The sequence below is a fragment of the Gorilla gorilla genome, chromosome 5 (genome assembly GCF_029281585.2).
Source record: "Gorilla gorilla gorilla isolate KB3781 chromosome 5, NHGRI_mGorGor1-v2.1_pri, whole genome shotgun sequence".
Lineage (NCBI taxonomy): Eukaryota > Metazoa > Chordata > Mammalia > Primates > Hominidae > Gorilla > Gorilla gorilla.
In genome coordinates this window covers 194858357-194883977 of record NC_073229.2, presented here as the reverse complement: position 1 = coordinate 194883977, position 25621 = coordinate 194858357, and the positions used below count along the sequence as shown (strand labels likewise).

At 40.8% G+C, this 25621-nt stretch overlaps 1 long non-coding RNA gene across 4 annotated transcripts; it reads left to right on the top strand.

The window, feature by feature from the left end:
- The first annotated feature begins 105 nt into the window (after nucleotides 1-105).
- LOC109027124 (uncharacterized) lies at nucleotides 106-21357 on the top strand. 4 transcript variants are annotated; one of them, XR_008680972.2, is made up of 5 exons: nucleotides 106-192; nucleotides 1345-1448; nucleotides 2112-2255; nucleotides 19721-19969; nucleotides 20825-21357. It is a non-coding gene; the product is annotated as an uncharacterized lncRNA (long non-coding RNA). The 4 variants fall into 4 exon arrangements; XR_010134426.1 differs by having other exon boundaries at nucleotides 113-192; nucleotides 3267-19969; XR_010134425.1 differs by having other exon boundaries at nucleotides 113-192; nucleotides 2112-19624.
- Nucleotides 21358-25621: the final 4264 nt, after the last annotated feature.

Here is a 25621-nt window from a genome sequence, read left to right as displayed (position 1 = left end):
GTTTCTGGCTCTGCCGGTGTCTTCGCCGGTTGAAAGCGCGTGTCTGCGTCGGGTTCCGTTGGAGTGCGTTCAGTGCGCCGCCGTGGGTCCGCGCTGCTTCCACACAACTTCCTGTGAGGTAAGAGGCGCGTGAGGCTCCTGTGCCGGGGGCGGTGCTGCTCCCGAGTCGGCGCGCGGCGGGGACGCGAGTCGGTAGGTGCTGGCGGGAGCGAGAGTGGGGTGGGGACCCTCGGGAGCCCACACTCCGCCTGTGGGTAGCAGCCTCTTCGGCCCCACACGGCGTGACGCGCGCTCGGGCTCCGCGTTCGCGTCGAGGCAGAGGCGGGTAGGGGTCAGGCCCAGGGCTGGAGGGGCCGGGACCGGGCGGGGTGCTGCCCTGGACACCGCGCCGGCAGCTGTTCCGCGCGGGTTCATGTCATTCCTATTTTCAACCTGTCCTGCTCCGCACCTGAGATGATTTATAAATTCGGTACCTTTGGGACAGGCGTGGATGACATCCCATAATTTACTTCGTTATTAATTTCTAAATGTAATACATACCACTCTCTAAAAGTATTTTTTAATTTGAAATATATTTGTATATATGTACATATATATTTATTTATTTCTGAATTTTGTCTCCAGTACATATAATGAGGCTTGTAAAGTGGATAGTGTTCAGGACATAGGTGGATTTTGCTTTTAAGTAGTAATGACTTAATTGTTGACTTACTGGGGCTATTTGATAAGGATTTTTTTTTTTTAATGAACATTAAAAACAGTGAAATTGTATTTCCGGATTTCATTAGCTTCATTTATATCTTAATTGGTGAAAACTGTAAGTTAATAACTCATTTTTATTTCCTTTGGAGATTCTTAAGTTTGTGCTACCAATGATTATTTCCAAAAAAGACACACTTCTGGTTTTCCCAGAGCTAATGCTAGCTTCTCAATCTTTTGAGTTTACTTGATATTAATGTTTGACCTCAAATCATGTCACATTTTTGAAGAAAACTTTCTCTTAGCCAGTGGAACATAAACCACCCTGGAGTTCATATAGAGGAGGGGTTCAAATGCCTCTGATAGTGTCGTGTTAAAACTCATGGCCAAACCCAAGGTCACATAGCTTTCTTTCCATGTTTTCCTCTAGAATTTGTATAGTTTTGTCATTATAAAATGGGTCTTGTCCTAGACTCCAAGAACAGGTTTTTGGATTTCACATGGGAAAGACCTTTTGGCAAGTCACAGAGTATAGTGAAGTTAAGATAGTTTATTAGCGACTACTCAGCTACATAGCAGGGCGTCTTCAGAAAGCAAGAGGAGGAATGCAGCTGTTGTAAACATATAACTTTTTTTTTGAGACAGAGTTTCTCTCCTGTCACAATGGCATGATCTCGGCTCACTGCGACCTCTGCTTCCTGGGTTCAAGGATTCTCCTGCCTCAGCCTCCCAAGTAGCTGGGATTACAGGTGGGTGCCAATATACCCGGCTAATTTTTTGTATTTTTGGTAGAGACTGGGCTTCACCATGTTGGTCAGGCTGGTCTGGAACTCCTGGCCTCAAGTGATCTGCCTGCCTCGGCTTCCCAAAGTGCTGGGATAACAGGCATGAGCCACCCGGCGCCCGGGCTTAATGTTTGTTTATATAGGTTATTAAGAATCAGTTTGTGACAGGCTATTAGTATTGTTACTTCTCTTTGTTACTGTCGATTTTAACAACAATTTATGTGTGTACTATTACCTTTAAAGTAAAACTTATTTTTAAACTAAGAATGCTTTTTGTTCTTAAAGTTCTGGGACATTTAAATAAGTTTCGTGTCTTTATTAACTTGTTCCCACAATCATAAATATTTTATAACCAAAAGTGCTCAACCCCCTAAATATATAATCCAACAAATTTAACGTGTGTGTGTGTGTGTGTGTGTGTGTGTGTGTGAGAGAGAGAGAGAGAGAGAGAGAGAGACAGGGTCTCACTCTGTCGCCCAGGCTGGAGTGCAGTGGTGCGATCATGGCTGGCTCATTGCAGCCTCAAACTTCTGGACTCAAGCAATCCTCCCACTTCAGCCTCCTGGGTAGCTGGGACTACAGGTACGTGCAAGCATGCCATCTAATTTTTTTTTTTCTTTTTTGTAGACATAAGCGTCTTGCTATTTGCCCAAGCTGGTCTTGAACGCCTGATCTCAAGTGATCCACCCACCTTGGCCCTTCATGTGGGAAATTAGAAACCAAAATCCCCTGTGAATCCAGCGCACTGGAGGTTCATTCTCCACACCCAAGGTGAGGCAGCCACAGGGCCAAGCTGCGGTCTTGGAACAGAAATGTAGCATCAGGAAAGCAACTAGAACACCCGCCACACTGATAATAACCTCCGTAGTACTAATAACACTGCATCTGTGATGCTAGTGTTAGCACCCGTTGTATACAGAGAGGCACACCCGTCGGGGTAACTCGGAAGCTGCCGTCCACATCCAACCCCGGGAACATGGATGTGTCCCTCAGTGCGCACATAACGCTTGGAACGTGGAGGTGACATCGTCACCTAATGCTACACCCGTCACACTCATATAATCCCCAGAACACGCATGTGTCCCTCAGAGCACACACGTAACCCCTGGAATGCCCGTGACACAGTCAGACTCACGCCACACCCGTCACACTCATATAACCCCCGGAACACGCATGTGTCCCTCAGAGCGTACATACCACCCGGGATGCAGACATGGCCTTTGCAGCCCACACGAGAGGGTCTGCAGCTCTGAGGATGGAACCTTCCGGCTCTCACTGGGGCGCTGAGTTGACAGCCTCTGCTGGCCTGGGTTTGGGCTGCATTTGGCCTCTGTCATGAAACTTCATGTTGTTGTCTCTGCCTTACTGACGTGGTATTGCCACAGTTGTTTTAAAAAGTAGTTTACTTCCCAATAATGTCATACTTCTGGGAAACTTGCAACAGCACTTAGTATGCCTTCTCCTTTATCTCCAATTCCCCAGCTGTTATTGCTGTGCCAGATTTGCAGCTTCACAAAAAATACCCCCGTGTGTTTCACCAAAAGCAGGAATACTTCTCCAGGTGATCCCCAAATAACCCCCAATTTAGAAAATACACAGTTTCTATGTGAAAATCCAGTCTACAGACCTATTTCACTTCACTCCCTGCCCTAGGTGGGAGAAAAATGTCTATTTCCATGCGGGCCCAATTTTCCTTTTCGGGAACTGTTCCTGAGACTCAGTTTTCTGTTTTTTTTGTGTGTGTGTGTGTGTTTTTTGACGGAGTCTCCCTCTGTCACCCAGGCTGGAGTGCAATGGCGCCATCTCTGCTCATTGCAACCTCTGCCTCCCATGTTCAAGATATTCTTCTGCGTCAGCTTCCCGATTAGCTGTAATTACAAGCACCTACCACCACACCCAGCTAATTTTCTGTATTTTTAGTAGAGATGGGGTTTCACCATGTTGGCCAGGCTAGTCTTGAACTCCTGACCTCAGGTGATCCATTCGCTTCAGCATCCCAGAGTGCTGGGATTACAGGCGTGAGCCACTGCATCCGGCCGACTCTCAGTTTTCATAGCCTCAACAGATGTAAAGAGCAGAGATGACTCCAAGCTGGGTCTGCCCAGCGTTTCCTCCTAAACATGTGCAGATCCTGTGTTCCTGGCAGGAACATCCTGGCCTGGTGCTGCGCTCTCCTCACTGCAGCCCACTTGGAGGAGCACCCATCCATCCCACCACCACTGGCGATCTCACTTGGAAATGGCAAATATTCATTTACAATCACAAATTTCATCCTGTCAAGCTCCGCATTTCACTTTGTGAATGGTTTTCCCTGGCCTTAGAACCATGGACTCCAGACCCCGAGTTCTCCTGCCTGCTGTCCTCTCCCATCCAGTCTGCTACAGCTGCCTGCAGTCCCACTCATGGGGACATGGACTCCCAGGTGTCTTGGGGATTTTATGTGGGTTCCCCGAACCCATTCACCCAGTGCTGACCGTACTTTTTTAAGGCTTTTTCTAGATAAGTCCTTCAAGTCACAGCAGTTATGATATCTAAAAGTAGAAAAGTTAAAGTTGATTTTCTAAAGACAAAAAAATAATTCATTATTAGATCGTCTGTGAGAAGACCCTCAATTTTTTAATTTTTTTTTTGAGGATAGAGTCTCCCTATGTTACCCAGGCTGGAGTGCAGTGGCATGACCTTGGCTCAGCACAGTCTCCACCTCTCAGGTTCAAGCAATTCTCCTGTCTCAGTCTCCTGAGTAGCTGGGACTACAGGCACCTGCCACCATGGCTGGCTATTTTTTGCAGTTTTAGTGGAGATGGGGTTTCACCATGTTTGCCAGGCTGGTCTTGATCCCCTGACCTCCAGTGATCTGCCTGCCTTGGCCTCCCAAAGTGCTGGGATTACAGGTGTGAGCCACCGTGCCCAGCTGCCCTCAATTTATAAATCAAGGAAATACTAGTTCTCTGGAACCAAAGTTCATGTTTGAAATAATTAGGAAAGAAAAATAAAATCTCATTGCTGAAAGAAAGGCAAATAGCACAATTGATTATTGAAATTGCAGAAGAGGGCTGGGTGCAGTGGCTCACTCCTGTAATCCCAGTACTTCGGGAGGCTGAGGCAGGCAGATCACCTGAGGTCAGGAGTTTGAGACCAGCCTGGATAAGATGGTGAAATCCCATCTGTACTAAAAATACAAAAATTAGCCTGGTGTGGTGGCACGCACCTGTAGTCCCAGCTGCTCGGGAGGCTGAGGCAGGAGAATCGCTTGAACCCAGGAGATGGAGGCTGCATTGAGCCGAGATCGTGCTACTGCACTCCAGCCTGTGTGACAGAGTGAGACTCCGTGTATAAAAAAAAAAAAAAAAATTTTTTCAGAAGAATTTACTGGACAGACTGTTACCTTGCTGTATTCTCTAGCCCTGTGTTAGCAGTTACAAGGTATTTTAGGTTTAAACACTTATATTTTAGTCATTCGGTATAGTTAACTACAAAAAAGTCCTGTCCACATCATGACAACCTATATAAAATTTGGAAACCTCTTCATCTATGCAATGGAAAATTGGTAAAGTAAGTGTAGATATTTAAGTTGATGAATTATTAATATTTAGGTACTGAAATGAGTGAGGGAATGTAATTATGTCATAGTTCTGGCATGGGACTTGGGGGGGCTCCCTCTGTTGCCTCTTGCTGGATGACAAATTCGTGACCTGTGGAGACTGAAGGATAAACTGTCACCTTCATCGGAAACCCTAGTCCAGAAGGAAAGTCCTCATTTCAGGATATACCACTTTGTCCCATGCATTTCCTTTTTCTTGTTCTGTTTTTTGGAGACAAGTCTTGCTCTTTCGCCCAGGCTGGAGTGAAGTGGCCTGATATCGGCTCACTGCAACCTCCATCGCCCAGGTTCAGGCAATTTTCCTTCCTCAGCCTCCTGAGTAGCTGGGATTACAGGTCTGCACCACCACACTGGCTAATTTTTTTTTTTCCTTTTAGGCGAAGTTTCACTTTTGTTGTTAAGGCTAGAGTATGATGGAGCGATCTCAGCTCACCACAACCTCTGCTTCCCAGGTTCAAGTGATTCTCCTGCCTAGGCCTCCTGAGTAGCTGAGATTACAGGCATGTGCCACCATGCCCAGCCAATTTTGTATTTTTAGTAGAGATGGGGTTTGTCCACGTTGGTCAGGCTAGTCTCGAACTCCCAACCTCAGGTGATCCGCCTGCCTCAGCCACCCAAAGTGCTGGGATTACAGGTGTGAGCCACAGAGCCTGGCCCTAATTGTTTTATTATTTCCTAGAGAAAAGGTTTCACCATGTTGGCCAGGCTCGTCTCCAGCTCCTGACCTCAAGTGATCCATCTGCCTCAGCCACCCACAGTGCTGGGATTACAGGCGTGAGCCATCTTACCTGGCCCTTTTTATTTTTATTTTTATTTTTGAGACAGGGTGTTGCACTGTTGCCCAGTCTGGAATGTAATAGTGCGATCTCAGCTTACTGCAACCTCCACATTATGGGGTCAAGCAGTCCTTCTTCCTCAGCCTCCCAAGTAGCTGGGACTGCAGCTGTGTGTCTCCGCCTGTTTTCTTTGTCGGGTTTTCCTGCTACTGCCTTAGGTCCCCGACTTGCCCCGCTTAGGCTTGTGAGACCTCCTCACTGTTGGTTGAGGTACATGTGTGGTGATCAATCCAAATCCACTCTGGCACCAGCCTCCTTCCTGCCATCCCAGGCAGGCTGACAGCAGTCACGTTTGTACCTACTGTGCCTGCCTATCTCTTTTGAGTGTCCTTCCCTGCCCTAATCTGTACTTATGGTGCCAGGTTTCTCTTAAGAATGTCCCCTTTGTCCTTATCAGCATGTAGCTAGCAATATTCTGACATTTTTATTGCAGAGTGAATGATGATTGGGGCATCTTAAGAGGAGTTCTAGGGTGTTTCTTTCTGCATAGGTACCTCTTGTCCCTTCTACCCACAACTGACAAGTGCCTATCCACTCCAGCACTAGAGATGCTACTAATATGTGAATTTTTGGTGGTCCCTCCAGGTGAGCCTTCCCAGACTTTCTCTTTTCCAGGAGCTCCCCCTCCTGTTCATGTATAGCTATCTATATAATCTAACAGAGCCCACTATCCTGTGCCTTTCCCAAAAATAGTGAGGGAACAATTAATTGGAAACCATAAGAAATGATATGCATGTAGATGAAAACTTTACAACTTACACAAATAATCACTCAAAATCATCCTTACACTAAAAATGCAAAACTATACAATTTCTAGAAGAAACTATAGAAGAATAGCTCTGTGCCTTTGGGTTTGGTAATGAATTTTAACAAATGACACAAAAGGCAGATATACACAGAAGAAATGACGATATGGATTTCTTAATATTTAAAGTTTATACTCTGGAAAAGACCAAGGTAAGAGAAAAAAAAGACACGCCACATATTAAAGAAAATATTTGCAAAATACAGATCTGAGAAAGAATTTGTATTCAAAATATATTAAAAAGTTCTTAAAACTAAACAATAAGTTAAACAGTCCAATTAAAAATGCACACAGATCTGAACAGACACCTCACCAAAGAAGATCTACAGATGGCAAGTAAACATACAAAAAGATGCTCAACATACTAGAGAACTGAAAACCACAATGAGATAGCACAGCTGGTCTATATCTCTTAGAACTGCTAAACTCTTTAAGAAATGACAAATTGCTAGAGGAAAAACAAGAACTCTTTTCTTGCAGGTGGAATACACTGTATAAGATCAAAATATGCCACCCCAAAATATAATGGTAGGAAACCAGAATATGCCACCGCAAAATATGTCCCTTTGGCTTAAGAATTATTCCAAGCTGATTATTTTGGGAAAAAAAATGCTAACAAGGGAAGTTCTGAAAACAGAGTAGAAGTTACCCTTGTGTAAAGAAAATTTACATCTATAAAGGAAATCCCCATTTAAAAGCTACCTCTCTCGACACCAAGAAGAGAAGGATAACTAAATCACTACAGAGTCTTATCAATGGAGAACGTGTGGACTTCAGTCTGTATAACATCCTTACCCTTGTCTACTGTGCTTTTGCTAGTTAACTCCCCACTAATGCACCTCAAATCTTCTATCTTTAAGTTGAAGATAGCATTTATGCTTGAATTGAAAGCCACCTGTTGGAGATTTACTCATTTACTCAGATTTACTGAGTATCTCCCATGTATCCATAAGGTATACATGTTTTTAAACTTTTCTGTTTTTCTCATTTTAATCTGTTAGTTTTTACAGAGGGTCCCATCTAAGAATTCCAAAAACAAAGAAAATTATTCTTCCTCACCTATTACAAGTTGGGCATTTTTTTCCAAAGCTACACAAGTCTCACCTTACAATCCAAAAATCACATTCCTAAGTATTTTGACAGCTACTTTGATGTTATTTCCAAACAAAAGCTGCCATGCAATTATTTACAGAAGCCCTATTCCATAATGACCAAAGGAAAAAAATGTAATCAGAAAGTCTTACAATAGATGACTGTGTGGGAATCCACTCAGACATCAAAAGTTGTTATAAAGATTATTTAAATGAAAACATTTGAGATACTGAAGATAAAGGAAGAAATCTTACCAGAACTTACTTTATCCAATTAAAGCAGAGCTCCCAGAAAAATACAGCTGCCATTAACCCCATCCAAGGAGTTTCTTGCAAATTCGGCTGCCATGAAGACAGCGTACTCTTTCCCATTATCACTGATAAATGAAAATGAAATCCTAAGCTCCCAACTGACTGAACAGACCCACTCTTGGCTGAGGGGAGCCCAGAGTAACTTTCAAAACTGAGTTCTCAGCTTGGCCAGCATGGGATGATGGGAGTCAGATACACCTTGTTGTACTCTCTCCTTTGCTAACCATGATGAGGCTTTCTTCCATAAGAATTTAACAGAAACCAACCCTTTAAAAAGACTCCACCACTGATATCAACCAACTGCCTGAAGCCACCTCTCCTTTCTTGCCTGATAAGAGACCACCCATGACGGAGACGTTCTGGCCAGCGTACAGAGGACGCACGGATTGAGTTTTCATGTCCTCTGCTTCACCTTTTAATGTTAGGGGGCTGAAAACTCCATGCTGGGATCATGCTAACACTGCCAATTTTTGTACATGGGACCCATGAAGGAGCAAGACACTCAATTGCGCATGCACGCATTTCTCCTTTCATAAATATTCATGACTCCTCCTAGAGCTTATTAAATATGTGTATTTGGCCATGCCACTCAGTATAAATTACTGTTTCCATTAACTCACATTTGAAAGTGTCTGTTTCTGGCTTCTGGCTGGACGCTATACGTCCTAGCCTGTCAGAAGAACTACCCTGCAGGCTGTAACCCTTTATAGGAAATAAATCTCTCATTGGATGCAGTGGCTCATGCCTGTACTCCCAGCACTTTGGGATGCCGAGGTGGGTGGATCATCTAACATCAGGAGTTCGAGACCAGCCTGGCCAACATGGTGAAACCCTGTCTCTACTAAAAGTATAAAAATTTAGCTGGGCATGGTGGTATGCATCTATAATCTCAGCTAATTGGGAGGCTGAGGCAGGAGAGTCGCTTTAACCTGGGAGGTGGAGGTTGCGGTGAGCCAAGATCATGCCATTGCACTCCAGCCTGGGCAACAAGAGTAAAACTCCGTCTCAAAAAAAAAGAATAAACATAAAAATAAAGAAATCTTTCGTTTCCAAATATATGAAATTCATCGCTCTTCAGTTGACAGCATTAAAATGTTCAAAAAGACCTTCCATACTATCCCACAGAAGCCCTAGAAATTGTCATTTTGTTACTCATTTTGGATGCCTGAGAACTTGTAATCAAATGAGTAGAAATGTTGGTACCCCATCTGTGGCTGTCATCCTCCCAGTTCTCAGTTTATATAAGCCTAAATCTGAAAAGGTCTCATCGCATAAGGACCCTTGTCTCTTTTTCTGTTGCCTTTATCCACTGGCTCTGGCAACAGGGGTCTTTCTTTCTCCTTGGCTATCTTTGGATATAGGGGCTCCATCTTCTGTGACACCTTAGGGAATACCTTTTGCATGCATGGCTAAGTCATTAAAAAGCCTAAAGTTTGAGTAACATTTTGAGTGAGTACTCTCTGAAGCTGGGTTGGAATCTCAGTCTTCTTTGTCTAGAAGGTAACTCTCAGGCTAGAAGTTTCTTATCCTAGCTTTCGTTTTGAGGCCTCTCTGTTCTCCTCTTGGGTTGGAACTTATTCCTGGATTTTGTTTCATGGTGTCTCTTCCCCTTCCATCAGATCTTGATCTTGCTCCTTTCATGGGAACTTCTCAGTTGACTAAAATCTCCCTTCCCAAACCTCCGCTGACTATGTGTTCCACCAATAAGGAACTAATCCTGTCTACTTCTTTTCCTGTTTGCATGACTTTACTAAGAATTATTTAGAACTTTAATGGCTCCTTTGAGAAAACTTTTATCTCTCAAATTGCCTCCGTTTAGATGTTTCCTTTCCCAGTTGAGTCTCTCAACTACCTATAATCACTGAAACTTTAGGCACCCCCCTCCATGCCTTGGAGGCTCTCAACGTGCTCAAGAATCTACAAAAGCAAACAATTGAGCCTGAAAAATAAAATAGAAAAATAATTTTAATTCTCAGCCTTCATAAGATTGTATGTCAAGACAAAAGAAAATCTTAAAAATCTCCAAAAATATTGGTGAGAAAAAAGCTTTAGCCCTCATATAAAGAAGATGAAAACTTGTTCCATTTTCCAGAAACAGTTATAATACAAATATAAAATGGGGCAAAGGCAAAAACTAACTCTTCCATATAAACTAGTGAATTTTGTGTTATTGTAATCACATTAGGGTTCTCCAGAAAGGCAGAATCAATAGGATATATGTAGATAGATAGATGAGAGAAGACTCATTAGGGGAATTGATTGACATAATTATGGAGGCTGAGAAGTTCCACGATAGGCTCTCTCCAAGTTGGAGAACAGGGAAAGCTGGTAGCATGGCTCAGTCCATGTCCAAAGGACTCAGAATCAGGGAAGCCAGTGGTGTAACTAAAGCTCCAACGTCAAGGGCAGGGGAGGAAGGATATTTCAGTTTCAGAAAGAGATAATTCACCTTTCCTCTTCCTTTTTGTTCCATCTGGGCTCTCAATCAGTTGGATGGTGCCTGTATTAGTCCACTTTTATACTGCTATGAAAAAATACCTGAGTCTGAGCAATTTATAAAGAACAAAGAGGTTTAGGCTGGGCACAGTGGCTCAGGCCTGTAATCCCAGCACTTTGGGAGGCTAAGGTGGGTGGATCATGAGGTCAGGAGATTGAGACCATCCTGGATAACACAGTGAAACCCCGCCTCTGCAAAAAATACAAAAAATTAGCCAGGGGTGGTGGCAGGCACCTGTAGTCCCAGCTACTCAGGAGGCTGAGGCAGGAGAATGGCGTGAACCGAGGAGGCAGAGCTTGCAGTGAGCCGAGATCACGCCACTGCATTCCAGCCTGGGTGACAGAGCCAGACTCCATCTCAAAAAAAAAAAAAAGAACAAAGAGGTTTAATGGTCTGGCAGTTCCATATGGCTGGAGGGGCCTGACAATCATGGCAAAAGAGGAAGCGAAGAGTCCTTCACATGGCAGCTGTAAGGAGAAGTGCTGAGCAAAAGGGGAAAAGCCCCTTGTAGAACCATCAGAGCATGAGAACTCACTCACTATCATGAGAACAGCATGGCAGTAACCACCACCATGATTCAATTACCTACCACAGGGTCCATCCCTCAACATGTAGGGATTATAGGAACTACAATTCAAGATGAGATTTGGGTGGGGACACAGCCAAACCATATCAGTGCCTATCCACATTGGGTCAGGGTGGATCTTCCTTATCTCAGTGTCTTGCAGAAACACCCTCACACTTATGCCCAGAAATTGTGCTTTTCCAGCTATGTTAGTATCTATTAATCAAGCAGATGTCTAAAATTAACCATCAGAATATGTATGCCTGATTCATGGCTAATATTTCAGGATGAAAGCTATGAGACCTCTATTTGTGTTTGTATGTATATTAATGTATGTTATGTATATGTAATTTTTCTTCACTCCGGAGAGCATGGCAAAATTCACTTATAAAATCTTCTAAAAGTGCTCTATTCTAACTTGGCTTGGAAAAAAAACAAGCATTTATAAATAAATATTCCCCAAACTCCAATAAATATAGGAACTGTTCCAAATGTTTTTCAAGTTAATACAATTTCGATAAAACTTGGTTAAATAAGAGTAATTTTATATCTTTGGTGTAATAAAACAACTATGTCTTCAGAGTTATCACTATTAAATATAAAACAAATTTCTATTCTGCTTGAGTTCTACTCAAATAAGCTAATATTATACTTACTAGATCCTTAAAATCTTAAATCTTATAGATTTGATTCTAATTGTCATTCTTATTAAAAGCATTATTTCAATAATAATTTTTTACAGTAAATCTGCCTAATAATAGTTTCCAAAATACTTTTGGTAATTTTTAACCTTAAAGTTAAGCTAAGTAAAAGATTTGCATTCAATATCTAGATCATTTATAAATAAGATACGATACTAAAACATTAATTACTGAACATAAGTAATTCAAGTTTATATACTTCGGCTTCTTGTTTTTACAGAGAGACTAAAGATATTTTGGCCCTTTAATAAACGTATTTTTGTCTACCACACTGAGAAATTGTACAATGAGGAAACACATCCCTCTAGATGTTGGGAGATGGTATACTCATACATTTTCTAATCTACTATAGAATGTTAATGTATGACAGTTTAAAATTGTCTTCTTCCTAGTTTCTCTGGAAAATAGAGATTACTAAGTATTAAAAACTAGAAGCAACTCTATGAAAAGTATGCAAAAAGCAGGGCATGTTTTGCAGGTAAAGTAGGATGTGTTTTTTATAAGAAAAACCATACAAAATATAAAATAAAAAGAGATATCTAACCTTCCCTGGGTTATATTTGTATGGGTAAAATGTTATGTTTTCAGAAATTGTATAAAATTACTGGAAATTTGTCAATATCCTCCTTATCCATGCTATGTGCCGGTATACTGTTTTGAGTCATAATTTCAATTATTATTTTAAACGTTGTATGCCACCAAAAAAATCCAATATCCTTGTCAGTTGTGGTATAATGAACTCTCATCTGACCTTTCATCACAGCCATTTCATATTCTTTGGCATTCAGATACTATTTCCCCCTGATACTTTCCTGAAAGCTCCTGCAATCAGCTACAGGTCAGAATGTTTGTCTCCAACACAGGACTCACTCTGAGACTCACGGAAAAGCCTATGACAGGTACTCTGGTTATAGGCTTCTGATGATATTGCTTAAATAACTTTAAGACCATACACTTGACTCAGTGAAGATCTCCAGAAGTCTGGTTGAGAAATCGATGGGTTCGTGACACTACTAACCCAAGATCCAGCAAGACTGGAATTGATTACATGGCACTGAATGAAGTGATGAAAATTGATTATAATTTTATAGCTTTTTTGGAGCACTGCTGGTTCTTTAATGTTCTAGTTTCTGGATTTAAGAAATCTCTTTCTCTTAAGCTAACTATAACTCACAAAAATTTAGTAGATTATAGTTTTGTAAACAGAAATGAAGCATTTATCTTTTTTTCCCTGCCTGATTTCTCCAGAATTTTGAAAATCTTACTGAATACTCTTATTTTCATGACAATATAGTTGTTAGCAAAAGTCCAATAAGCATCTGTTCACCTTATAGCAAGACATAATTGGAAACTTTGGTTATATTATCAAGGCTTTTACTGGAATATCATATTTAGGAATAGTATACCTGAGATCAGTTATGACCAGCAATTTTAAGGAACTAAGACTGACTTTTATGAAGCCAATGCTTACAAAGCACTTTGAGAAAGCCAGCCTGGTACCTACATTACAGGGTTCACAGCCTTACAGGTTAGTAAAGAAGGTAATTTCCTGCTAGGCCCAGGAATTTGGGGATATTTTGGGGGCGTCAAGAAGAGAGGAATTCACATAAAGCTACAATGACTGCAGCTGAAATTTGAAAGTATGTTCTTGGCTTGGCTTTTAGCCTCAATAAGGCCTTTAAAAGTCCAATCTAAGATTCTGTATGAAAACTTCCAGCGAAGAAGCTTGAAAGCACCTACGTGGTCAGCTCCTGTTCTTGCTGCACTTACATAAATATTCAGGCAAAATCTAACGAAACTAGACTTATTTTTAAAACAAGAATAATCTTACATTGATTATCTATGATCAAAAATGATGGGTACTACAGAGAGGAATTTTATGTTTCAATGGAAAACTATAACTCAGCCGCGCATGGTGGCATATGCCTATAATTCCAGCACTTTTGGAGGCCAGAGTTCAAGACCAGCCTGGGCCACATGGCAAAACCCCACCTCTACTAAAACCGCAAAAATTAGCTGGGCATGATGGCATGTTCCTGTAGTCCCAGCGAATCAGGAGGCTGAGGAGGGAGGTTCGCTTCCACCCAGGAGGTAGAGGTTGCAGTGAGCTGGGATTGCACCATTGCACTCCAGCCTGGGCGACAGAGCCAGACTCTGTCTCAAAAAAATTGCTTTTAAAAAGGAAAACTATAGCCCTTGTGGGTTATCAGATTCTAGTCTTGTTTCTCATTTTGGGCTATTTTCACCTCTTTGTAAACTGGATCCTGCCATCTGATGAATTTTGTCCCACAATGATACTTGTGGAATAAGAAGCCAAGTATTGCCTCTCCTACTAATGTATCTATTGTCAGTTAATTTGAAGGTCTCCAATGCTGGAACAAAGTTAGAAGAGGAAGGTTTTGCTCCCTAAAATGCATAACCAAATTGTGGTACATTCATGCAATGGAATACTATTTAGCCATAGAAAGGAACAAGCTATCAACTCACACAAAGACATGAGTGAATCTTGCATGCACATTACTGAGTGGAAGAAGACAGTCTGAGGAGAATACACATAGTGTGACCTCATTTAATGAGATTCTGGAGAAGGCAAATTGCACAGATGGGAAAGCCATTGGCTGCATGGGGTGGGGGTTTGAAGCATTCCATATGATTCTTTAATAATGGATACCTGCAACTATGCATTTGTCAAAACACACAGAATTTTACAGCAAAATGGTAAATCAAACTCTATTCAAATTAAATTAAAATATTCAGGATGTGGAGTATCCCAGCACAGAATACATCATGTGAAAAAGAATTTAACTATGCTACAAATTACTAAGGTTTGGATGTGGTTTGTCCCTGCAAAATCTCATGTTGAAATTTGACCCCCAATGTGGCAGTGTGGGGAGGTGGGGCCTAGTGGAAGGTGTTTGGGTCATGGGATGGATCCTTCATGAATAGATTATTGTCCTCCACAGAGGTGAGTGAGTTCTGCTTTCACAGGAATGGATTAATTCCTGCAAGAGTAGGTAGTTAAAAAGAGTCTGACTTCCTTGGCTTCCCTGTTGCTTTTGCTCTTGCTATGTGATCCCTGGTGCACTCCCTTGTTCCCCTTCCACTTTCCACCATGAGGTGAAAAAGACTGAGGCCCCACCAGATGCCTCTGCCCAATCTTGGACATTCCGACCACCAGTATTGTGAGCCAAATGAACGTTTTTTACTTATAAATTACCCAGCCTCAGGTATTCTGTTACAGAAGCACAAAATGGGCTTATTTAAAACATTGTTATATTTTTGAACACTTCCTTGTTTAATTATTTATACCATGAATTACTAGTAATTTACACTGTTAAATAGTCCTGTCTTTTAAATAAGAGCATTTATGACACAAAAAATTAAACAATACAGACTGATATATAAATCAAAACAAATGCTCTTTACATGTTTTATGTTACAGTAGTAACACATGTGTGTAAACTTATTTATCACATTTTTTTCTTGTGCTGTGGTTGTGGTTCATTCTCTAAAATGCTGTTCACCTTAGAACAGGAAAAAAATAATCTTACAGACTCTCTTTCAATTCATGGCTAAATATTTTCAGAAGAGTGATGTAAAAATATGTTCCAATGGCAAATTGATTCATTGTGACTGGATCACTTATTCAAAAGACCTCTTGTCTTTATTTTGTTATCATGCCTACCTTTTACCCATAATACAACAGAATCAAATATTGGCCACTGGGAAAAAATATTCAAAGAAAGAAAGAATGTGAACAGAACTTGTGACCATTATGATTCAATGTTTCACCACAATGCTTTCTAAAACAGAAGAGTGTAAAAGGATATTCAAAGTCAATTTCCTCAGCAAGGCTTTGCAGAAAATGAGGAAACTAGAGAAACAAAAATGGCAGGACATTCTACAGGTGATTTTAGATGTTGCTATGTTAAAATATTTTAGCTTTTAAAGAATCACAAAGAATTATTAGAAACCCAAACTTCGGAATGTTTCCAAATTTAGTTGAACTTCAGTGTAATTGTGTGTATATAGCTAGTCATGAAATTGATGTTTTTTAAAAAATCTGTGCCTTATTTTAGTAATAAAATACACAATGAATAATTAATGCTCATAGGAAACCATGTTAGACCTTACGAAAGAAAAATCAATCTTGGGGTCCCAAAATCACTAAGCTAAAGGGAAAAGTCAAGCTGGGAACTGCTGAGGGCAAACCTGCCTCCCATTCTATCCAAAGCCACCTGTCTGCTCATAAATGCATATCTGATTGCCTCATTTGGAGAGGGTAATCCGCAGCTCAAAAGAATGAAACCATTGGTCTCTTTTCTACCTATGACCTGGAAGCACCCTGTTTGGCCTTCTCTTCAAGTTGTCTCACCTTTCTGGACTGAACCAACGTACATCTTTCACGTATTGATTGATGTCTCATGTCACCCTAGAATATATAAAACCAAGCCGTGCCCCAACCACCTTGGGCACATGTTGTCAGGACCTCCTGAGGATGCATCACAGGCATGCATCCTCCAACTTGGCAAAATAAACTTTCTAAAAAATCTGAGACCTGGCCGGGCATGGTGGCTCATGCCTTTAAATCCCAGCACTTTGGGAGGCCAAGGCAGGCGGATCACCTGAGGTCGGGAGTTCGAGACCAGCCTGACCAACATGGAGAAACCCTGTCTGTACTAAAAATACAAAAATTTGCCGGGTGTGGTGGCACATGCCTTTAATCCCAGCTACTGGGGAAGCTGAGGTAGGAGAATTACTTGAAACCAGGAGGCAGAGGTTGCAGTGAGCCAAGATCGCACCAATGCACTCCAGTTTCGGTGAAGAAGCGATACTCTGTCTCAAAAAAAAAAAAAAAAAAAGAAAAGAAAAAAAAGAGAAAGAAAAGAAAAAGAAAATCATAATTGTGAAGAATATAATTTCTATTCCTTTGTATGTTGGATGTAAGTATTCAAAACACAACTAAAGTGTTAAAGTCTTCTGTGGGTTTCTCCAAAGCACCTCTTTCTTTTCTCTGTTTCTCTTTCTTTCTCCTTCTTTCCTTCCTTCCTCCCTTTGCTTCCCTTCCTTTTTCTTCCCTTTCCTTTTCCTTTTCCTTCCTTCCTTCTTTCCTTCCTTCCTTTCTTCCTTTCTTCCTTTCTTTATTTGAGACAGGTTCTCACTCTCTTGCCTAGGCTGGAGCGTCATGGTACAATCATAGCTCACTGCAGGTTGGTACTTCTGTGCTCAGGCAATCCTCCCACTTCTGCTTCTTGAGTAGCTGGGATTAAACGCTCCTGTCACCATGCTCTGCTAATTTTTTTTCTGCAGAGACAGGGTCTCTCCATGTTGTCCAGGCTGCTCTGAAACTTCTGGGCTCAAGCGATCCTCCCACCTTAGCCTCTGGTGGGATCCAGGACCCCTCTTAAGGAGGCCTGACCCTAGCCACCATCCCTCCTTGGCAGAGCCTTCACAGGATGTGAGATCACTCAGGCCAGCACACTTGCATGAGTGCAGCTTCAGTTGGGAACTGAGTTTGGTCAGAAAGTCAAAGTGTTTGGTTCCTTTGTTGCTTTTAGCTCAAGTAGTCCCTGGGCTATTTGCCCACTGTTGTTACCTCTGCCTGCCACACATTAAGGACCCCAGAGCCACATTGATGAATAAGCTGAGAGTGTGTTTTGTGGTGGATGATGGGGTATTTGCTTTATTGGAAACTTCCCAGTTTTGTACTGTCCATTATGGGCACTCTGGGATAAATCCTGGAGATCCCTAAGGGCCCCAGCAATGGAAAATGCTCTGCTGAACCATGGGACCTGGACAGTTTATTAACATCTTCCACCTAAGTGCCCTCAGCTCTAAATGAATGCACTAATACCCCGTATACTTCATGGGATTTACAATGTTTGTCCCCTGCCACAGCTGGTACTGCTGCAGTAGATTTATGCTGCACAAATGCTGTGAGCCTTCTGCCTGGGGAACCCCCGCAAAAGGTCCCAACAGGAGTCTGTGGACCATTGCCAGCAGGGACGATAGGATTACTTCTAGTAAGGTCTAGTTTAAATTTAAAAGGGATACAAGTACGAACAGGAGTCATTGATTCAGATTACAATGTGGAAATTCAAATTGTTATATCCACTTCTGTTCCCTGGAAAGCAGAGCCAGGAGAGCTTATAGCACAGCTCCTGATTGTGCCGTATGTGGAAATACGGAAAAGTTAAATTAAACGAACAGGAGGATTTGAAAGCACAAATAAACAAGGCAAAGAAGCTTATTGGGTAAATCAAATTACTGATAAACATCTTACCTGTGAAATAACTATTCAGGGAAAGAAATTTAAAGGTTTGGTAGATACAGGAGCAGACATTTCAATCATTTCTCTACAGCACTGGCTGTTTGCGTGGCCAATTCAACCCGCTCAATTTAACATAGTTGGAGTTGGTAAAGCCCCTGAAGTATATCAAAGTAGTTATATTTTGCATTGTGAAGGCCCGATGGACAACCTGGGACTATTCAACCAATTATAACTTCTGTACCTACAAATTTATGGGGAAGAGATTTATTACAACAATGGGGAGCACAAGTTCTATTTCCAGAACAATTATATAGCCCTCAAAGTCAACATATGATGCATGAAATGGGGCATGTCCCTGGTGTGGGACTAGGAAAAAAAATTGCAAGGTTTAAAGGAACCGCTTCAAGCAGAAAGACAAAGTTTCCGCCAAGGTTTAGGATATCATTTTTAATGGCGGCCACTGTTAAGCCTCCAGAACCTATACCTTTAAAATGCTTAACAGATAAGCCAATTTGGATAGAACAATGGCCGCTAAGTAAAGAGAAACTGGAGGCTTTAGAGGAACTAGTTACTGAACAATCAGAAAATAGGCACATAGCGCCAGCATTTTCCCCTTGGAATTCTCCAGTTTTCATAATTAAGAAAAAATCGGGTAAATGGAGAATGTTAACTGACTTAATACCTATCAATTCAGTTATACAACCTATGGGAGCATTACAGCCTCCTGGATTGCCTTCTCCTGCTATAATTCCAAAAAATTGGCCTTTAATTGTCACAGATTTAAAGGACTGTTTCTTTACTATCACTTTAGCTAAGCAAGACTGTGAATGGTTTACATTTACAATTCCTGCAGTAAACAACCTGCAGCCTGCTAAGCATTTTCATTGTTTCACAGATGGGTCTAGTAATGGTAAAGCTTCTTATTCTGGCTCAAAAGTTAAAGTTTTCCAGACACCCTGTACTTCAGCTCTAACAGCAGAGCTTGTAGCTGTAATTGAGGTATTGACTGCTTTTAATATGTCTATTAATATGATTTCTGATTCTTCATCCGTGGTTCATTCCACACAGTTAATTGAAAATGCTCAGTTACAATTTCAAACAGATGACACTAATGACTTTATTTACACAGTTGCAAATAGCAGTTAGGAGTAGAATGCACACTTTTTACATCACTCACATTAGGGCTCATACACCTCTTCCAGGACCTTTGACTGAAGGGAATCAAATGGCTGATCACTTAGTTGCTAAAGCAATATCTACTGCTAGACATTTTCACAATTTAACCCATGTTAATGCCTCTGGTCTGAAACACAGATACAGCATTACCTGGAAAGAAGCTAAAGCTATTATCCAGTGATGCCCAACTTGCCAAATGGTGCATTGCTCATCTTTTGCAGCAGGAGTTAATCCCCAAGGATTGGAACCTAATTATCTTTGGCAAATGGATGTCACACGTTACATGTATGTGTGCACACCTTTTCTCACTTTGCATAACAAAAGGTTGGGAAATAGGTAAAATAATAACTTGGGGTAGAGGTTATGCTTCTGTTTCTCCAGGCCAAAATCAAGAGCTGATTTGGATACCATCAAGATACCTGAAACCTTATCATGAGCCAGATGCTGAGGAAGAGATTCCAGGAGGATCCTGAGGACCCCCTGGTTGCAGCCATCTCGAGACTGATGCTGAGGAGGACCCCAACTGTCACGAACAACACCCATCGAACACAGCCACCCACTTGGGGACAGATCAAGAAGCTGTCACAGATGGCAGAAGAAAACCTGAGGAAAGCAGGACAACCAGTCACAGTGAGTAATTTAATGGTAGCTATGACAGCGGTGATCACCATTGCCGTGAGTATTCCTTCAACAAGGGCTGACACAGAGAACAACTGTACTTATTGGGCATATTTATCAATCTTGGCTGGCAATAATGCCTGGATGTAATCACTCTATGACACACTTACACATGCTTTCTGATCTCAGTATTTACCATAATAAATCTGCTCCTATAATTAAGGCATACTGCCCTCAAAAACCTATTTGTAAACAGGATTGGACCCAGTTAGAAAAAAATGAACGTACTTGTTTAGGAAGACTGCATTGCAGAACAGGCAGAGGTGCTGCACAATGCTTCCTATGGAATCATTATTAATTGGTCCCCTAAGGGGATGTTTGGCTTGAATTGCACCTCTCAGTCTGCATGCCATGGCCACACTATGTTCAGCTGGTCTGAACAAAATGGTCAGATGTTAGAAATGATAAGAAGGTCAGATGGTAGAAATGATAAGACATGGCAAGAGTTCCTATCATCTGGAACCATAGCGGTATAGTGGCACCTCAACCTCAAATGATATGGCCCACTCTAGGAGCTTAAATAAGGATTTGTGGAAATTATTAATAGCTCTTAATTAGATCAAAATTTGGGAAGGAATTTAAAAAGCATCTAGGAGGACACTCTACAAGCTTGTCTTTGGATATTGCAAAATTAAAAGAACAAATAAAGCATCCTAGGCACACCTGACCTTAATGCCAGGAAAAGGAGTGCTTAAAGGAGCTGCAGACAGATAAGCAGCTAGCAACCCATTAAAATGGATGAAAACACTTGGAAGCTCTGTGATTTCAATGATGATTGTGCTTTTAATCTATGTTGTTTTTGTATAGTCTGCAGATGTGGATCCTGACTCCTGCAAGAAGTAGCTCACCGTGACAAAGCTGCCTTTACTTTTATCACTTTGCAAATCAAAGAAGGGGGACACGTTGGGACTAGGCCCCCAAAATCTGGCCATAAATTGGCCCCAAAACTGGCCATAAACAAAATCTCTGCAGCACTGTGACATGTTTGTGATGGTCATGACGCCCATGCTGGAAGATTGTGGGTTTACCGGAATGAGGGCAAGGAACACCTGGACCACCCAGGGCGGAAAACCACTTAAAGGTGTTCTTAAACCACAAAAAATAGCATGAGCGATCTGTCCCTTAAGGACATGCTCCTGCTGCAGATAACTAGCCAGACCCATCCCTTTATTTTGGCCCATCCCTTTGTTTCCCGTAAGGAATACTTTTAGTTAATCTATAATCTATAGACACAATGCTCATCACTGGCTTGCTGTCAATAAATATGTGGGTAAATCTGTTTGAGGCTTTCAGCTCTGAAGGCTGTGAGACCCATGATTTCCCACTCCACACCTCTATAATTCTGTGTGTGTGTCTTTAATTCCTCTAGTGCCACTGGGTTAGGGTCTCCCCAGCCAAGCTGGTTTCGGCAATAACCAACTTTTGATTATGTTACTTTCTCTGTTTTTTGGGTCTTCCATTTATTTCCACCCTAATCTCTGTTATTTTCTACTTTCTGCTTGATTTAGATTGTTTGCATTTCCTTTTTCATTTCTAACGGTAGAAGTTTAGATTATTGAACTAAAATCTTTCTTTTTAAATATAGGTGTTTACAGCTGTAAATTTCCTTTTCAACACTGTCCTGTGTCCCATAAATTTTGACATGGTGTATTTTCATTAATCTCTACATATTTTCTAATTTTCCCTGTGATTTCCTTTTTATCCCATAGGTTATTTTGTTTAATTACTACTTATTTGTGAATTTCTCACATTTTCTTCTTTTATGGATTTCTAATTTCATTTTATTGTGGTTGGAAGACATACTTTGTATGACTTCAGTCCTTTTAAACTTATTGAGACTTGTTTTAGGGCCTAACACATGGTCTATCCTAGAGAATGTTTCATGTGTATTTGAAGAATATATATTGTGCAGTTGTTGGATGCAGTATTATACAGATGTCTGCTAGGTCTATTTGGTTCATAGTGTTGTTTAAGTCTTCTATTTTTTGTTGATCTTCTGCCTAGATCTGTTCATTATTGAAAGTGGGATATTAAAGTCTCCAACATTTATTGTTGACCTGTGTATTTCTCTTTTTAAGTTAGTTTTTGTTTCATTTACTTTGGTGCTCTACTGTCAGAGGTATATATGTTTATAATTGTTATGTCTTCCTGATACATAGACCCTTTTATTATAAAATATCTTTGTCTCTAATGATTCGTGCATTAAAGTCTATTTTGTCTGGTGTTTATATAGCCACTTCAGCTGTCTTTGGGTACTGTTTGCAGAGTATATTTATTTCCATCCCCTTTCTTTCAACCTATTTGTTTTCCTGAATGTAAAGCAGGTCTCCTCATATAATTGGAGAATGGTTGTTGTTTCTGTCTGTGTTTTGTGTTTTAAGCCATTTTGCCAATCTCTGCCTTTTTTATTAGAATGTTTAATTCGTTTACATTTAATTACTGATATGGTAGGATTTGTGCCTGTCATTTTGCTCTTTATTTTCTGTATGTTTCAAGTCATTTTGCTCTCCATTATTGCTTTCTTTACTGTTAGATATTTTTATGTGCCATTTTATTTCTTTGTTTCTTTTACTCTATTTTCTTAGTGACTGCCTTTCAATTAACATTTAATTTCAGTTATCATCTTAATTTAAAACAATCTAGTTCAGATTAATACCAACTTAATTCCAATCATACACAAAAACTTTACTCCAATATAGCTCTATTCCCATCCCTCTTATTTGTGGTATTAACATCATGCAAATTAAATTTTCATATAACATTGTCAAAACATTTTTATTGGTATTGTTTCCTGCAGTTGTCCTTTAAATCAGAGAGAATGAGTTACAAGCAAGCAAAAATACATTTATACTATCGTTTTTATATACCTATGTAGTTACTTTTAACAGTGCTCTTTTTTCTTCTGTAGATTCAAGTTATGTGTAATGTTCTTTTATTTCAGCCTGAAAGAGGAGGCCCTTTAGTATTTCTCATAAGGCAGATCTATGAATGACAGATTATCTCAGTGTTATTTGTTTATTATTAATTTGGGAATATCTGATTTTTTTTTATTTTTCTTCTTTGGTTTTTGAAGGCTAGTTTAGCTGGATATACAATTCTTAGTTGGCATGCTTCTCCACCCCACTGCCTTCCCAAATATGTCATTCTGCAGCATTTTGTTCTCTGTGAGTTTTTGACAAGAAGCCAGCTGTTAATCTTACTGATGATCTCTTATACAAGATGAATTGTTTTTCTCTTGGTGCTTTCAGGATTCTCTCTCTCTTTTTTGGCAGTTTGACTATGATGTGTCTAGGTATGGACCTCTTTAAAAAGTATGAGTAGGATACACTTAAACTTTTTAAAATATATAAATTTTAATCAAATGAAAAGCTTAATGGAAAATTTTGGCTATTATTTCCCCAAATAGCCTTTCTGCCTTTTTTCCCCCTTGTTCTCTCCTCTGGGACTTCCAGATTTGTTTGATGGTATCCCACAGATTTCTAAGGCTCTGTTCATTTTTCTTTATTCTTTTTTCTTTCTGCTCCTCTGATTGGGTAATCTCAATGTACCTATCATCAAGTTTGCTGTTTCTTTCTTTTGCAATCTCTAATCTGCTGTTGAGTGCCTCTAGCAAATTTTGTATTTCAGTTTTGTAATTTTCAACTCTAGCATTTCTTACTTGGTTCTTCTAATTCTTATCTCTTCATTAGTATTCTCTATTTGGTGAGATATTCTTATACATTCCTTTAGTTCTTTAGAAATGGTTTCCTTTAGTTCTCTGAACATATTTATAATAGCTAATTTAAAATCTTTGCCTAGGAAGGATAACATCTGGGCCTCCTCATGGACAATTTCCATTGACTGCTTTATTTTCCTGTTGGGAACAAGCCCCCCAAAATCTGGCCATAAACTGGCCCCAAAACTGGCCATAAACAAAATCTCTGCAGCACTGTGACATGTTCATGATGGCCATAACACCCACGCTGGAAGGTTCTGGGTTTACCGGAATGAGGGCAAGGAACACCTGGTCCGCCCAGGGCGGAAAACTGCTTAAAGGCATTCTTTTTTTTTTTTTTTTTTTTTTTTTGAGATGGAGTCTTGCTTTGTCGCCCAGGCTGGAGTGCAGTGGCGCGATCTCGGCTCACTGCAAGCTCCACCTCCCGGGTTCACGCCATTCTCCTGCCTCAGCCTCCCGAGCAGCTGGGACTACAGGCGCCCACTACCACGCCCGGCTAATTTTTTGTATTTTTAGTAGAGACGGGGTTTCACCGTGTTAGCCAGGATGGTCTCGATCTCCTGACCTCATGATCCGCCCGCCTCGGCCTCCCAAAGTGCTGGGATTACAGGCGTGAGCCACCGCGCCCGGCCTAAAGGCATTCTTAAGCCACAAACAATAGCATGAACGATCTGTGCCTTAAGGACATGCTCCTGTTGCAGTTAACTAGCCCAACCTATTCCTTTAATTCGGCACATCCCTTCGTTTCCCATAAGGGATACTTTTAGTTAACTTAATATCTATAGAAACAATACCAATGACTGGCTTGCTGTTAATAAATATGTGGGTAAATCTCTGTTTGGAGCTCTCAGCACTGAAGGCTGTGAGACCCCTGATTTCCCACTTCACACCTCTATATTAGTGTGTGTGTGTTTTTAATATCCCCTAGTGCTGCTGGGTTAGGGTCTCCCTGATCGAGCTGGTCTCAGAATTTCCTCTGCATGGGCTTTTGTTTCTTTGTGTATCTCATATTTTTGCTCAAAACTGAATATTTTAAAGACTAGGATGTGGTAACTGTAAGCCAGACCCTTCCCTCTCAAGGGTTTTGTTGTTGTTGCTGTTGAATTTTTTAGTGACTTTCCCTGACTAATTCTATGAAGTCTGTATTCTTTGTCGTGTGTCTTTCAGTCTTTGCCTAGTGTGCTGAGTGGTCAGCTAATGATTAGATAGAGATTTCCTTAAATGCCTTGAACCTATGTCTCCCAGCCTTTGTAGAGTGGCTTTGTATGTGCTGGGACATATCCTCAACACTCTGGCAGTCCAAGTCTGCTTTAGCCTTCACTTTCTGATTGCACAGAACCCCAGAGTCAGATGTAAAACATTACAGCTGCCTCAGGTCTTTCATGGCCATGCACAAAGCCCTGCCCCTGTGTAGCTGTCTAGATTTCTGGAATATATCAGAGCTTTTCAAAGCCTTCTTTGAACATATCATTCCCCAGGATTTCTTTTTTTCATTTTTAAAAATTGTGGTAAAATACACATAACATAAAATTTATCATCTTAACCATTTTTATGTGTACAATTCAGTACTATTAAGTCCAGTAAGTCCTCATTTATCATGGATAGATTCTTGGAAACTGTGACTTTAAGCAACACTACTGGTAATAAAACCAATTTGCCATGAGATGATTGATATAAACAAGAGTTAAGTTCTTGTAACATATTTCTGGTCACAAAAACATCAACAAACGTCTAAATAAAGACCCCAAATATTTCTCATTTTAAACATTGAAATAAATGTGAGCTATACATTTAAGAAAGATTGATAAAAACAAATAATTTTTTTTGGAGATGGAGTCTTGCTCTGTTGCCCAGGCTGGAGTGCAGCGGTGCGATCTCGGCTCACTGCA